General features: G+C 41.8%; 1 long non-coding RNA gene across 6 annotated transcripts in view; it reads right to left on the bottom strand.

Moving 5' to 3' along the window:
• The window catches only part of LOC111560878, a 214076-nt gene that overhangs the window by 49086 nt on the left and 150076 nt on the right, over positions 1 to 14914 (bottom strand). For all 6 annotated transcript variants that reach the window (XR_006599633.1, XR_002743105.2, XR_002743100.2 and 3 more), the window contains one exon: positions 9121 to 9326. This is a non-coding gene — a long non-coding RNA (uncharacterized LOC111560878). The remainder of the gene's footprint in view (positions 1 to 9120; positions 9327 to 14914) is intronic.

Here is a 14914-nt window from a genome sequence, read left to right as displayed (position 1 = left end):
ATGTTTGATAATGCATGCGCCCGAATTAAACTGGGAACATTCAAAGAGAGAAAAGAGAAATAGGAATTTGATATGAACCTCATTCTCAGTCAGGCTCTCCATTAGATGGCAAGGTAATAAATGAGGAATGCATTTCAGAAAATTCTGCCAGTCTCTCTTCCAAATATGTCCCCTCTGCTGCTTTGGGCAGTAGGAAACTGGGGTTCTTGCTCATACGCTTTCCCCCCCACCCCGCCCAGCCCTCAATCATACCTGGGACCTGGCTGCAAATCTAGGGATCTTATTCTTCTGCACCTATGCATATGAATACTTGCAACTTTACCACCCTGCTGAGAGTCTGCAGAACCCTCACATTCACACTGCCCTCTTTGCTTTCTTCAGACTTCCACATAATGGCAATCACCTTTTAAGACCATGAAATCTCCTACTTGGGTTGATACGCATTTCCTATAATGTTTGTTGAGTTAGTTGTTTTGTTTTGTTTTGTTTTCTTATTTTGATTATCTACCTCTAGTCAGAGGCCAACATTATTTGGGAGTAGAAGAGATTTCAGTGTCTAAAGCTTTTCACCTTCCCTGTTTCATGGAGGAAGAAAGAACCCAAAATAAAACAAGAGTTTTGATCCCCAAAGATATGGAAAATCCTAAAAGACAGTAATAACTATTTTCAAAATGTATGATTTTAATCGCTGAACCCAGGTCAGAAGAAGAAAGTTTGTTAGAGAACTCTGCCAGATACGAGCCGTGGTAAGGGATAAAAGTGGATCCGAGATAGGAGAGCGACGGATGCGGTAGTGTAATCAGAACTGAATAATAGTAAAAGCAGTAAAAATAACAGAATAATGATAAATACATTTATATGCTCACTAACTAAAACCAAGTAAAAAAAAAATACAAAAACGGCAAAAAAAAAAAAAAAAGAATACATTTCAGTGATAACAGAATAATCGTGAGCTCAATCTCACCTTTAAGGGAGAAACAAACACTCCGAGCAGAATATGGAGTCCATACAGTTTCAAAATAAATGTGCTGAGACTAGCTCCTGAAATTATTAGAGACTCACAAAGTTAACCGTCTTCCAAAATGCAAGCTTTCCTTCTCAGCAACAGCACACTTTCAACCTCAGAATCTAGGAGTTTGCTCTGATTCCCTGCACTTTATCTTCTAGTAAATTGTGGGCACTCCACAACATCTAATGAAAGAAACAACCCCTCCTTGCAATCTCACAAGACCCACTTCTTCCTTTAAAAACACATTTTTAAAAAAGCACTCCTTCCTTCAGATACTCTCTACCACCAGACTAGTCAGGCCCTCGCACTTCCCCAAATAATCTCTCTCTCCTCCTCTTCATCTCCAGAATCCCTCCCTCCTCCAAGGCTTATTCAGTTTCCATCAGAGAAAGTTTCTCTGATGGCTCCAGGCCTGGAGGTTCCTTCCCTCTCTGCTCTGCTTAGGCATCAATGGACAATACTCCCTTGTTCAGCACATAATTTTTCTTTATATTATTTTGGTTTCCCCCTCTCTAATTATAAGCTCCCTGAAGACGGGAATGATATCTTACCTTCCCTTCTTTCTTCCCACTTTCTTTCCTCCCTCCCTCCTTCCCTCCCTCCCTTTCTTCCTTCCTTCTTTTCTTCTTGCCTGCCCCCTTCCTGCCTTCCTGCCTTCCTGCCTTCCACAAATATGTATTTAGGAGCTACTTTGTGCCAAGCAGAACACTCCCTGGGGTTCTCCTACAGCACCTGGCAGCATGACACCATGCAGCAGAGCAGACGTGAAATACACATGCAGATTGCTTGCAGAAGTTTATCGAGCAGCTCCTATCATTCTAGATGAATCAACTTAACTCATCTGCTCCTTCCTCCCAGCATATATTTAACCCCTCCCTTTGGATGAAAGATCAGACCTTCAGTATCACCACTAAGGCCGCTTGGCTCTTTCTGATAAAGGAAGCGGAGAGATTTATGCCACAGCAGCAAAAGCCTGTTTATGAGACCTGTTTCTGTCCCCAGTTCCACCCAACTTCCCATGTGCTATTGCTCAAATTCGTTGACTTCCTTGTGCCATCATGTCCCTTCCATAAAATAAAGATAATAACATATTCCACGCACCCCCAACACTCCCTAGGGTGAGGGTTAATAGGATAATGGCTGTAAAACACTTTAAGCTCATCCAAAGAAAGGTGTCACACTGCATGAAAATGTAAAGAGTTATTATGCAACTAATCAGATTCAAAGTACAGGTTGCAAATGGACCTGTGGAGTGTTGAAATGAAGCCTCAAGGAGAGATGCTAATGCTTAACTTGCCCTGCAGGCCTACGCAGCATTTCCAGAACTTTCTTTTGCATGAATTAACTTCAGAAAATACATTTTAAATCCATTTTTTTTTTTTTTTAAGAGAGGGGACTTTGGAGCGCCTGGCTGGCTCAGTCGGTAGAGCATGTCACTCTTGATCTCAAGGTTGTGAATTCGAGCCCCACATTGGGTGTAAATAAATAAATAAATTAATTTTTAATGTTTATTTATATCTGAGAGAGAGAGAGAGAGAGAGCATGCTCACACACACATGCATGTGAGTGGGGGAGGGGCAGAGGGGGAGGGAGACAGAGGATTCCAAGTGGGCTCTGTGCTGAGAGCAGAGATCCTGACGCGGGGCTCAAACTCACGGACCATGAGATCCTGACCTGAGCCTAAGTCAGATGCTTCACCACTGAGCCATCCCAAATTAATTAAGTTTTTAAAAAGTAAAGGAAGGGGAATTTATGCCTGCAAAACAAAGACAAACTCAGAAGGCAAGTATTCAGATTCCTGCTATTTCTCCCATTTGAGGAGGTGCCATCTTTGAATTTATACACAAACCACAAGAAGGCAAACTCTGCATGGATGGCAAGATGAGAAACAATTCCATCCTTTAGTCTGAAAGCTCTGTGAGGGCGGGAACTTATTTCTTGTCCACAATTATATGACAAGAACCTCAAATAACTCCTAGCACATAGCAGAGTAGAGCTTAATAAACATTGTATGTTTTCTTTATTGCATGAATAAGTCGGGATTTCTAGACCTTGAAAGGAGGAAGCTCAAATAACAGGGTACCGGCAGGTCCAGCACTTTTATTTGAAGAAGGTGTTGAGAAAGTATATCACCTACTCTGCTGGCTGTGTAACAGTCGCATTATGTGGGCATTACCACCAGCTGCTCAAGTCTACGGGGCTAGATGGGTCCAGAAGCAAAGATCATTTGAATACCACATTCTGCTGGAATGTGCCACTTGCAATATGTCTGGTATACATAGGAGACATGCAAGGATCTTGAGCATAGAGTTAATGTATTATTGATCTTCCAACATTATGAGAATCTGGAAGGAAGGTGGTTAGCCTAAATTCATATAGAGTCAGAAGAGCCCCATAGGAGAAAACGAATAGGAGGAGAAAAGAATAGCTAAATTTTCCTCCCCACCAGAGGTCCAAAGATATTATGATATATCTGCTAAGCCAGAGTGTCTGACTAAGGACATGTTATAAGAACAGAGACTCCTAAGAGGAAACTCGTCACATGGGATAACTTAGGGTGAGCTGCTGGCCAGAGTCAGCCCCAGAACCATCAGAACTGTGCTGGTTTCAGGAACAGTGCACAATGGATGTTAGAAACTCATGCCAACACAGCACCATACATGGACTTCGGGGGAAAAATTTGATGCTTATGAATTCAAAGAACTGCAACACTAAACAATGATTTGGAATCTAGGAAGCTGTTCTGTTGAAAGCTTTAATGGAGGGTAAAAAGGAGGAAAGAATATCTGCCCTTTCAAGGCATGAAACTGCTTGGCCTCTATGATTCATGGGGCAGCCCGTGTGGGAGCCAGCAGTTGTGGCAAGAGTAAGTGTGGAGGCAAGCAGGGTCGAAAAGATAATCTCAGCCACAATTATATACGTGGCAGATGAAGCCCATTTGGAGAGTTTTTTTATTAAAGTAAGGAAGAAAGAAAGGAGAGAGGGAGGGAAAAAAGGAGGGAGGGAGGGAGGGAGACATAAAGAAGAGACATATAAAGACATACAAGAAGAAACACATTTGAAAGAGAAATGAGGGGCGCCTGGGTGGCTCAGTCAGTTAAGTGCCTGAGTTCGACTTAGGTCATGATCTCATAGTTTGTGAGTTTGAGCTCCATATGGGCTGGCTGCTGTCAGTGTGGGGCCCACTTTGGATCCTCTGTCCCCCTTTCTCTCTGCTCCTCCCCTGCTCTCTCTCTCTCTCTCTCTCTCTCAAAAATAAATGAACATTAAAAAAAAAAAAGCATTGAGAAGCAGGAGAAAATTTGATAAAATAAATGCTCCATACTTAGATATAATTAAAGACAGCCGGACTCTATGAAAGATGATTATCAAAGATAAAAGGATAAGAAAACATGAAATTTAAAGGAAGCTGGCAAAGATGAAGGAAAAAAATTTCATTGCAGATATAATGAATGAATTTAGAAACACCAAGAAGCAAAACTGGTTGTGCAAAATAATAAGTCTCATCGGTAGATGGGAGAAAAACCATACAGGATGAAAAGGAAAGGAATAAAATAAAAATTATTACACAGAAGTTAGTAGCTAGGGAAGACAGCCAACCTAGTTACAAAATATACATAACTATTCTCTCCAAAGTACAAAAAAGAACAGATATTTAAAGATATAATAGAAGAAAACTTTCTGAAATTACAAGAGCTGAATCTTCCGATTAACATAGTTAATATACTATAATTAATCTAAGACATTTCCCACTGAAATTACTGCACTTTGTGGATAGAAAAAGAATCTTTCTAACATCTAGGCAGATGAAGTAAATCAAAAGAGGAAAATACCAGACTGGGCTCAAACTGGTCCATGGCAGCATATAAGGCCAGTGGACAGCAATAATTGAAAATTTTTGAGAGGAAAGTCATGTGACCTTGTCAAATTATTTTCAACAAGTAAAGATAACAATATTCTCAAATATGAAAAGACTCAAGAGATTCTATCCACAGTTCCCCCCTGAAAAATGTATTTGATAGTATAATCTCTTTAATCAAAATATAAGTTGGGAGCGCCTGGGTGGCTCAGTCAGTTAAGCGTCTGACTTCGGCTCAGATCATGATCTCACAGCTTCTGGGTTCAAGCCCTGCATTGGCCTCTGTGCTAACAGCTCAGAGCCTGGATCCTGCTTCAGATTTTGTGTCACCCTCTCTCTCTGCCCCTCCCCTGTTCGTGCTCTCTCTCTCTCTCAAAAATAAATAAACATTAAAAAAAAATGGTAGCACACCTATATAGCTGCTACAAAGTGGTTAAGAAAGTACTATTCAGGGGTGCCTGGGCGGCTCAGTCGGTTAAGCCTGTGACTTCGGCTCAGGTCATGATCTCACGGTTCCTGAGTTCGAGCCCCCGTTGGGCTCTGTGCTGACAGCTCAGAGCCTGGAGCCTGCTTCGGATTCTGTGTCCTCCTCTCTCTCCGCCCCACCCCTGCTTGTGCTCTCTCTCTCTCTGTCTTTCAAAAATGAATAAACTTAAAACAAAAAATTTTTAAAAAGTACTATTCAGGGGCGCCTGGGTGGCGCAGTCAGTTAAGCGTCCGATTTCAGCCAGGTCACGATCTCGCGGTCCGTGAGTTCGAGCCCCGCGTCGGGCTCTGGGCTGATGGCTCAGAGCCTGGAGCCTGTTTCCGATTCTGTGTCTCCCTCTCTCTCTGCCCCTCCCCCGTTCATGCTCTGTCTCTCTCTGTCCCAAAAATAAATAAACGTTGAAAAAAAAATTTAAAAAAAATAAAATAAATAAAATAAAAAAAATAAAAAGTACTATTCAAAGGCCAGAACCAGATGGCTTTCCATGCATTGATAGAATATTTGTCATTAAATTGTGTCAATTTAAGGGAAGAATTTTCCCACAAAGCCAACACAGCAATGATACCAAAGGATGGCAAAAATGGCAAAGAAAAGATTTATTTATATTTTAAGTTTTATTTATTTTTTTAGTAATCTACACCCAACGTGGGGCTTGAACTCACGACCCCAAGAGCAAAAGTCACTTGCTCAACTGACTGAGCCAGCCAGGCAACCCCTGACTAATCTCATTCATGAATAACATACAAAATGCCAAATAATATATTCTATTATGTAAATAGCAGAGTAAAGTAAGAACATACCACAATCAAGTGGGTATAATTTCAGATTTCTAAAGATAGTTCATTAATGCAAACTCTATTAAAAGACCTTATCGTATAAATAGGTTAGAGAATGAAAACCACATGATTATTTCAATATTGGCTTTCCTTGCCCCCCAAACACTTGACTTTTTTAAAGATTTGAATACTGTAGTAATAGAAAAAAACTTATAAGCCATGTTTAAAAAGATATCTAATACATACCTACACGTCACAAACTAACAGCCAGCATAACACTTACTGGTGAAACCCTAGAAGTAGTCTCATTAAAGTCAGGAACAAGACAAGGGTACTTGTTATCACCACAATTATTTAATGATTGTTCTTGAAGTGCTTGCCAATGTAATTAGATGAGAGAATGAGATAAGAAGCATAAATATTGGGTAAGGAAGAGGCAGAAGGTATCATTATTTGCAGATTCTAAAGATTATAGTCTTTTTTTATTTTTTTTAAATTTTTTTTTTCAACATTTATTTATTTTTTTGGGGGGACAGAGAGAGACAGAGCATGAACGGGGGAGGGGCAGAGAGAGGGGGACACAGAATCAGAAACACGCTCCAGGCTCTGAGCCATCAGCCCAGAGCCCGACGCGGGGCTCGAACTCACGGACCACGAGATCGTGACCTGGGTGAAGTCGGACGCTTAACCGACTGCGCCACCCAGGCGCCCCCTAAAGATTATAGTCTTAAAAACCCAAGTGAATCAACTGAAAAACTATTAGAAACAGGAGCGAATTCAGTAGATTATCTGGTTAAAATATAAATCTATAAAAGTAATAACTTTCTTACTTGCCTGCAATAACTAGTTAGAAAGTATAACAGATACAGTAGATTCCCATTCACAAAAGAACCAACAACAAGAAATGTGTATGCTTTATATTAAGGAAATTATAAACCTACAGAAAGCCATCGTGAATATGGAAGGACAAACAATGTTTTAAAATGCTATTACAGGGGCGCCTGGGTGGCGCAGTCGGTTAAGCGTCCGACTTCAGCTCAGGACATGATCTCGCGGTCCGTGAGTTCGAGCCCCGCGTCGGGCTCTGGGCTGATGGCTCAGAGCCTGGAGCCTGTTTCCGATTCTGTGTCCCCCTCTCTCTCTGCCCCTCGCCCGTTCATGCTCTGTCTGTCTCTGTCCCAAAAATAAATAAACGTTGAATAAATAAATAAATAAATAAAAATAAAATGCTATTACAGACGAGGGACACCTGGCTGGCTCAGTCAGAAGAGCGTATGACTCTTGATCTTGGGTCAGTTCAAACCCCACGTTGGGTGTAGAGGTTACTTACATAATAAAACTTTTTAAAAATAAAAATAAAAAATACATTAAAAACAAAATGTTATAACAGAGGCACCTGGGTGGCTCAGTCAGTTAAACATCCAACTCTTGATTTAGGTTCTGGTCATGATCTCACGGTTCTTGAGTTCGAGCCCCATGTTGGGCTCTGAGCTGCCAGTGGGGAGCCTGCTTGGGATTCTCTCCCTCTCTCTCTGCCCCTCCCTTGTTCATGAGCTCTCTCTCGCTTTCTCTCTCTCTCTCTCAAAAATAAATGAGTAAATATTTTAAAAAATAAAAAATACAATGTTGTTATAGACTGGGGCACCTGGGTGGCTCAGTCATTTGAGCATCCAGCTCTTGATTTTGACTCAGGTCATGATCTTGAGTTTCATGAGATCGAGCCCTGCATTGGGCTGTGCGCTAACAGCACGGAGCCTGCTTGAGCTTCTCTCTACTCTCTCCCTCTGCCTTTCCCCCCTGCTCATGCTTCCTCTCTCCCTCATAATAAATACATAAACATTTAAAACCAACAAACAAATAAGGGGCCTGTGTGGATCAGTTGGTTAAGCGTCTGACTTTGGATGAAGTCATGATCTCACAGTTAGTTCCCGAGTTCAAGCCCTGTGTCAGGCTCTGTGCTGACAACTCAGAGGCTGGAGCCTGCGGATTTTGTGTCTCCTTCTCTCTCTTCCCCTCCCCCACTCACAATCTGTCTGTTTCTCTCTCAAAAATAAACATTAAAAATTTTTTTAAACAAACAAAACATTACAGACGAAACTATAAATACAATACTAAACAATCAAACTCCTAGCAGTTTTTTTTTTCAACTTGATAAAAGTGATTCTAAAATGTATTTGTAGAATTAGCATGTGAGAAAAACTGAAACAGATCTGAAAAAGTAAGAATGGTTAGAAAATTAATTTTATTGTATTTTATTTATAACCTATTGTATACTGCATAAATTGATAATACGTTAATAATTTTAATTTATTTTTTAAGTTTATTTATTTATTTTGAGAGAGAGAGCGTGCACTGAGCAGGGAAGGGGCAGAGAGAGAGGGAGAGAGAGAGAATCACAAGTACAGCACAGAGCCTGCTGTGGGGCTCAAACTCACAAACTGTGAGATCATGACCTGAGTCAAAATCAAGAGTCGGATGCTTAACTGACTTAACCACCCAGGTGCCCCTTTAATTAGGTTTAAAAAAATTTTTTTTAATGTTTATTAATTTTTGAGAGAGAGAGAGAGGGAGAGAGCGTGAACAGGGGAGGAGCAGAGAGATGGGGAGACAGAATCAGAAGCAGGCTCCAGGCTCTGAACTGTCAGCACAGAGCCCCACGGGGACTCGAACTCACAAGCCACGAGACCATGACCTGAGCTGAAGTTGGACGCTCAACCGACTGAGCCACCCAGGCGCCCCACCTTTAATTCGTTTTTAACTAGGAATTAGAAGAGTGTGATCAGGAATAGGTAGAACAGAAAATCCAGAAATAGATCCAGCCTTATAATACATAAGAAAGGTGATTTTTTCCTGATTGGCAAAAAGATGAATCATTTAATAAATTACATTGAGGCATCTGGCTCAGGCTAAATACCCAGGTGCCATGCTGATTGCTTTCTTTCCCTCACAACCATCCCCTCCATCCACCTACGAGTCCTCCCGGCTTTACCTTCAAACCACACTGAATCTGGTAACTTCCTTCTGCCTCCGCAGTTACCAGCATCTAAACCTCTTGCTTGGGTTTCTCCAGTGTCCCAGTCGATCTTCCGGTTTCTCTTGCCTTCCAACCATCGTCTCCACACTGCAGTGGAGTGAGCTCTCAAAAATGTAAATCAAGCGATGTCACTCCCTTCCTCAAGACCTCCCAATAGCTTCCTGTCAAGGAAAAAAGAAAATCTCACCTCCTTGCAAAAAATGTAGACCTCCTCCCGCGAGCCTGGCCTCTGCGCATTCCTTCACCGCCTCTGCTGCTCACTTGCTCCGCTCCAGACACCCCGGCCTTCTAGAACACACTGAACTTTCTCTCACTTTGGATCACTGCGTTGTCTTTTCTCTCTGCCAGAACACTCTTCCCCGGATCTTCAGATGGCTCACCCTTCACATCCTTTGAGTTTTCCTCAAATTGTCTGCTCCACAGAAAGGCCAAGCTCTACCCTCCTGTCTAACACACTCCCTTCCCACAACCCTCTGTTTTATCTTCTTGCCCTTAGCAATCTCTGAAACTGTTACTTAAAATAGTCTTGTCGATCATCTGTCTCTCCCACTGGATGATCAGCTCCCTGAGGACAGGGACTTCATCTGGTTTGTTCACCACTGGAACCCCAGTGCCTGGAACATGATAGGTGCTTCATCAGTATTTGTTCATCATCGATGAATTGCAGTAAGAATAGAGAAAAGGGACTGGAATCGAGTCATTTAAGAGGTAGAATTATTAGGACTTTGAGACTTATTCAACGGAGGAATTCAGTGAAGGAAGCCCGAGGGCCTGAGGATTATTCCAAATTTCTGAACCAGAGAACTGAAGAGATATTGCACATTCTTATGCTGAGAAATTGAAGATGAGAAGCTGGATTCGTGAGGAATAAGTGGGGTTCGGTTTGGGGTCTGAGGTGACGGTGACACATTCCTATGGGGATCTCCGGGGGGGGGGGTAACTGGTCTAAAATAACTTAGGGCTCACATTTTTTAAAAAAACATGTACTGAACTTTTGGGGCGCCTGGGTTGCTCAGTTGGTTAAGCGTCCGACTTCAGCTCAGGTCACGATCTCGCGGTCCGTGAGTTCGAGCCCCGCGTCGGGCTCTGGGCTGATGGCTCAGAGCCTGGAGCCTGCTTCCGATTCTGTGTCTCCCTCTCTCTCTGCCCCTCCCCCGTTCATGCTCTGTCTCTCTCTGTCTCAAAAATAAATAAACGTTAAAAAAAAAATTAAAAAAAAAAACATGTACTGAACTTTTTAAGAGAGAAAAAGGAAGGAAAGAAAAGACTTGCAAAACAAACAAACCAAAAAAACAAAAAACAAAACAAAACTGGGTAAAGATAGCCCCAAGAATGTAATTCTCAAGCTACGTTCCCTATTTTGCCATAGTGGATAATTTTCACCTAGTGTCAAGTTTTCCTTTGCCATGGGTGACTGAAATGACTTACCAAATGTAAGGAAGATTTATTCTCTTAACTATAAATAGGCTTCACTGTCTTAACGATAGAATTGAAACGCACCTATCCCCATAAAGAGATGAGCCTATGCCAAAGGTTTGAACTCGCAATATAATGATAAAGGATACACTTCAGTTGAGTGTTCAAAGAACATCTGTTGAATACCTAATGAATGCTAGTTTTTTCTCTTTCAGTGGCAAATATAAGGCACACACTGAGGGTGGATCACCTCTGTAAGTCCTTCCAGTAGTCGTAAACTAGCCATCAGGAGCCCTCCCCTTCGTGGAGCTGACCATCCAGGGGGAGAGACGAGTGAACATATTATTCTATTTTGCCTGTTCACTCATTAGACATATATATTTTTTAAGATTTTATTTTTAAGTAATCTCTAAGCCCATTGTGGGGCTTGAACTTACAACCTCGAGATCAAGCGACCCAGGCTCTACCAATTGAGCCAGCCAGGTGCCCCGCCCCACAGATGTATTTTAAATGACTAAATCTTTACCAGTGTGAGGACAAGCAGGACGCATGAAGAACAGGCTCTTTATAGTAAAAGAGCCTACCCACTCTTTGTAAATGATGACTGGCTTAGGTAACGTGTGTGTACTCTCCTCTAGGTTTGAAACCGGAAGAGCTGCCCCCTCAGTCCTATATCTCCCTCTCAATGGGAGCCCAGGCATTCCGCCTCAGCTGCTTATCAGACCATCTGTTTCTGTGTTTGCTTTTTGTTTTTTACTTTCATCACAATTTTAATGCCCTGTAGATCATTTTTAAAATACAGAGCAATATTTTTTAAATGTATCTGAACATATCCAGAGATCATCATTTATTAGCATTTTGGCAAATCCTCTCCCAGGTAATTATACCCACACATATAATCCATTTGTTTACAGCAGGATCAAAATTTACATATTGTTTTACTCCCTGACGGTAGAGCACAAACATCTCCCTGTGTCAATAAATATACATGTACAGTATTGTTTAAAATGGCCATAGCATTCAACTGACGGATGTCCCAAAATATATTGAGCCAATCCTCTGTTATGGGATATTTAAGTTATTTCATCTGATCAGCTATTAGGTTTGCAGTAGTATGACATGCCGTGGTAAATTGCCTTTCACGTTTAAGTTTTGCCCACTTATCCAAATATATTTACAGAAAGAATTCTCAGGTGTGAAAGTGAGGGTTAAAGAAGATGCACATTCTAAGGCTTCTGCTTGGTGTGGCCCCAGTGCCGTGGGGCTAGGCTCTTGACTGTGCTTTGTAGTTTGGGCTCATCAGGCACATGTGTGGACCCCGCTCTCATTTCTCTGCCAATAGTATAATTCACCTAAAAGCATTAGGTACAGATGCATCTTCAGAGCAACCAATGAATGCCTAGAAGTTAATCAGCAAAGTTTCCTTTTTAAAAATCTTTTATGAAAGGGAGGGATGTCAGTATCAACCTTCCACATTGCTCATTTTTTTTTTCCTCTTAGAGACCTGGAGATCACTCTCCTTTCTTCTCCAGTGTCCCATCTCTTGCTGGAAGAACTAAACATCGCATAACCAAAGTCCTACACTTCTCCACCTAACTCTAAGTTCCAGTGCCTGCGTCCTGGTCTAATATTTCCCTTTTCATACTACCATTGCTACTCCCCATGCTTATCCAGTGAATCCTTATCTGCTTAGCACAGGTTCAGAAATCAGTTGTGGGTGGTTCTGCTCCAAGAAAACTGGCCCCCTACACCACAACATCCACAAGAGCAAAAACTTCAGCAAATCTCCAAAAGTCTCTGAAAACCAAAGGTGATGGTTAAGGTAGAAGGATCTCAAAGGGTGACAGCTCGTTAAGACAAAACTATAAGACCTCTTTCCCACACTTTGCAGTTTTAAAAATATACTATCTCCAAAGTGCCTATGTCATTCATGATTGTTCTATCAATAATGATGATGATAACAGCTTGTATTTATTGAGTGCCCTCTGAGCTAGACATTATTCTAAACATTTTAAAAACTTTTAAACTTGAAAGAAAGAAAGAAAGAAAGAAAGAAAGAAAGAAAGAAAGAAATCCTACTCCTATTATCCCTGGTAGGAAATAAGTCACGGAGAGTTTAAATATTTTGCCCTAGAGACCACAGCTAGTAAGTAACAGAGCTGGGCTGAAAGGAAGGTCCCAATACAGCCATTGCAGCCCCTTGCCAAAAATAAAAATAAAAAGGTTCTGAAGTGTCAAAGTTCATATTTGTATGATTTGGGTGAAGTATTTAGAAAGGAGGCAAGATGAATATTTTATCTATTTGAAGTAATTAAATATTTTTTTTCATGTATTCAAAAGTATTTAAGGGCCACATATTAAGCTGGAGCTCTCATGCCTACCACTACAAACGGGAACTCATTTAATTCATTCAACAGACATCTATAGGGCAGTTTCTATTTCTGTCTTCCCTGTGCTCTGCTGGGCTCAGGGGATACATCAGTGACATCCCTTGAGGAGGTTACAAAGAAGCCCAAGGACAAGTAAATATTGCAGGTTGTGTAGTGCTCCCACAGGGGAACAGTTTATAATTCCACATTAAGAAATGGGATTATTGAGTGGATTATAATAACTATCATGGGGGGGGGAGGGGATGAGTGCTATTATCCAAAGAAGACTGAGTTGACTTCCATAGACTTCCATATAAATGGTTCATACCAGGTCAGATTTGGGCTCTAACCTGGAGCTCTTGATAAGTGTCCTATTCTTCAAGGGATAGCCATATTTTAGGAGCTGACAGAACATCTGAGAACAATCTTGGATCTGGAAAGGCACATTTTAAATCAAGTTTTAGGAAGGTTGGTCTCGAAGGGTGCAGAATGGACTCAGTGGAAGCCTAGGGGTGGAGGGGGTCTATGGTGTGACAGGCCAGACATGAGCCTAAGACAGGGAATGTGGCAGTGTGAAGGGAAAAGAAGGGAGAGAGAAAGAACACTGAGGAGGAAAACATAACAATTCTTGGAGAAATGCAGAAGTAAAGCAGAGGCTTTGGACTCAACCAGAATTGAATGTGCCACTTACTAGTTCTTACCTTGGGCAAGTCCCTCTGCTTTTCATTTAGAAAAATGGGTACAATATTATCAACACCACAGGTATTCTTTTCATAAAGATTCAATGAGGCAATAGTAGTTATGATTACTATTGATGACTGTCTTCAAACTTCCTCCATTGCCCTCTATTTCCTTAGTCCGTCTCTTGTCAGAGTTCAAGGTGCCATTGGAAAAGAACCATAAATAAGGACATCTATAAGGATTAAGGAAGGGGTGCCTGGGTGGCTCAGTTAAGCAGCTGACTCTTGATCTCAACTCAGGCCTTGATCTCAGGGTCGTGAGTTCAAGTCCCACATTGGGCTCCACACTGGGCATGAAGCTTACTTAATTTTTTTACATGTTTTTTTTTAATTTATTTTTGAGAAACAGAGAGAGCACAAGGGTGGGAGGGACAGAGAGAAGGAGACAGGGCATCTGAAGGAGGCTCTGCACTGACAGCAGTGAGCCAGATGTGGGGCTCAAACTCACGAACCCCGAGATCATGATCTGAGCTGAGGTTGGATGCTCAACCAACTGAGCCACCCAGGTGCCCCATGGAGCCTCTGTTAAAAATTTTTTTGAATTAAAAATTTTTTTAATTAAACAGTTTTTAAATTTTTTTTTAAAAAAGGGTGGTCTCTGATTTCCCATGAATTGGGTTTGATGAGAACCCCCAAAATATCACTTCTTCTCACTAATTCTGAACCAACTAGAAATCGATAAGATAGTAAAGCAAATAAAGATCAAAATGTCACCTTCATCACTGGCAAAGCTGATATTGGAGAATGTGGCTTTTACGTGCAGACGATACTTTCTAATACTGAACACAACGACAAACAGGCCTCTGTCCTACTGTGCCACAGGCAGAGGCCGCACGGGAGGCCACGGGACGGGCCTCTGGTTACTTACGCTGCAGATAGAAGGATGGAAGGGCTCTGTGTTGGGCGGCTGGCTCCTGAGAAGAAAGGCCTGGGTTTCACAGGTTTACTATAACTAGCTATCGCTCTGCTTCCACGAGTGAGGGCACAGGAGACCGGGGTGTTATTATCAGGGCAGTGCGTTCTGAGTAGAAGGACACAGCAGCTTTACTTTAGGAAACAGTGACCCCTACTCAGCACCCACTTCCCTCCGGCTCTCCATCACTTCCTTATACCTTACTGCTCCCCTTCTCCCTGGGCTCCCAGTGCCTTACTCACGGGGAGGCACAGCTGCCTCCTTTCCCAGGGGGTTGGACCCTGAACAGGAATTCAAAAAACTTAAATGAG

Source organism: Felis catus, chromosome B3 (assembly GCF_018350175.1).
Source record: "Felis catus isolate Fca126 chromosome B3, F.catus_Fca126_mat1.0, whole genome shotgun sequence".
NCBI lineage: Eukaryota > Metazoa > Chordata > Mammalia > Carnivora > Felidae > Felis > Felis catus.
Note: the sequence above shows the minus strand (reverse complement) of the source record. Positions and strands in the feature narration are given on the sequence as shown.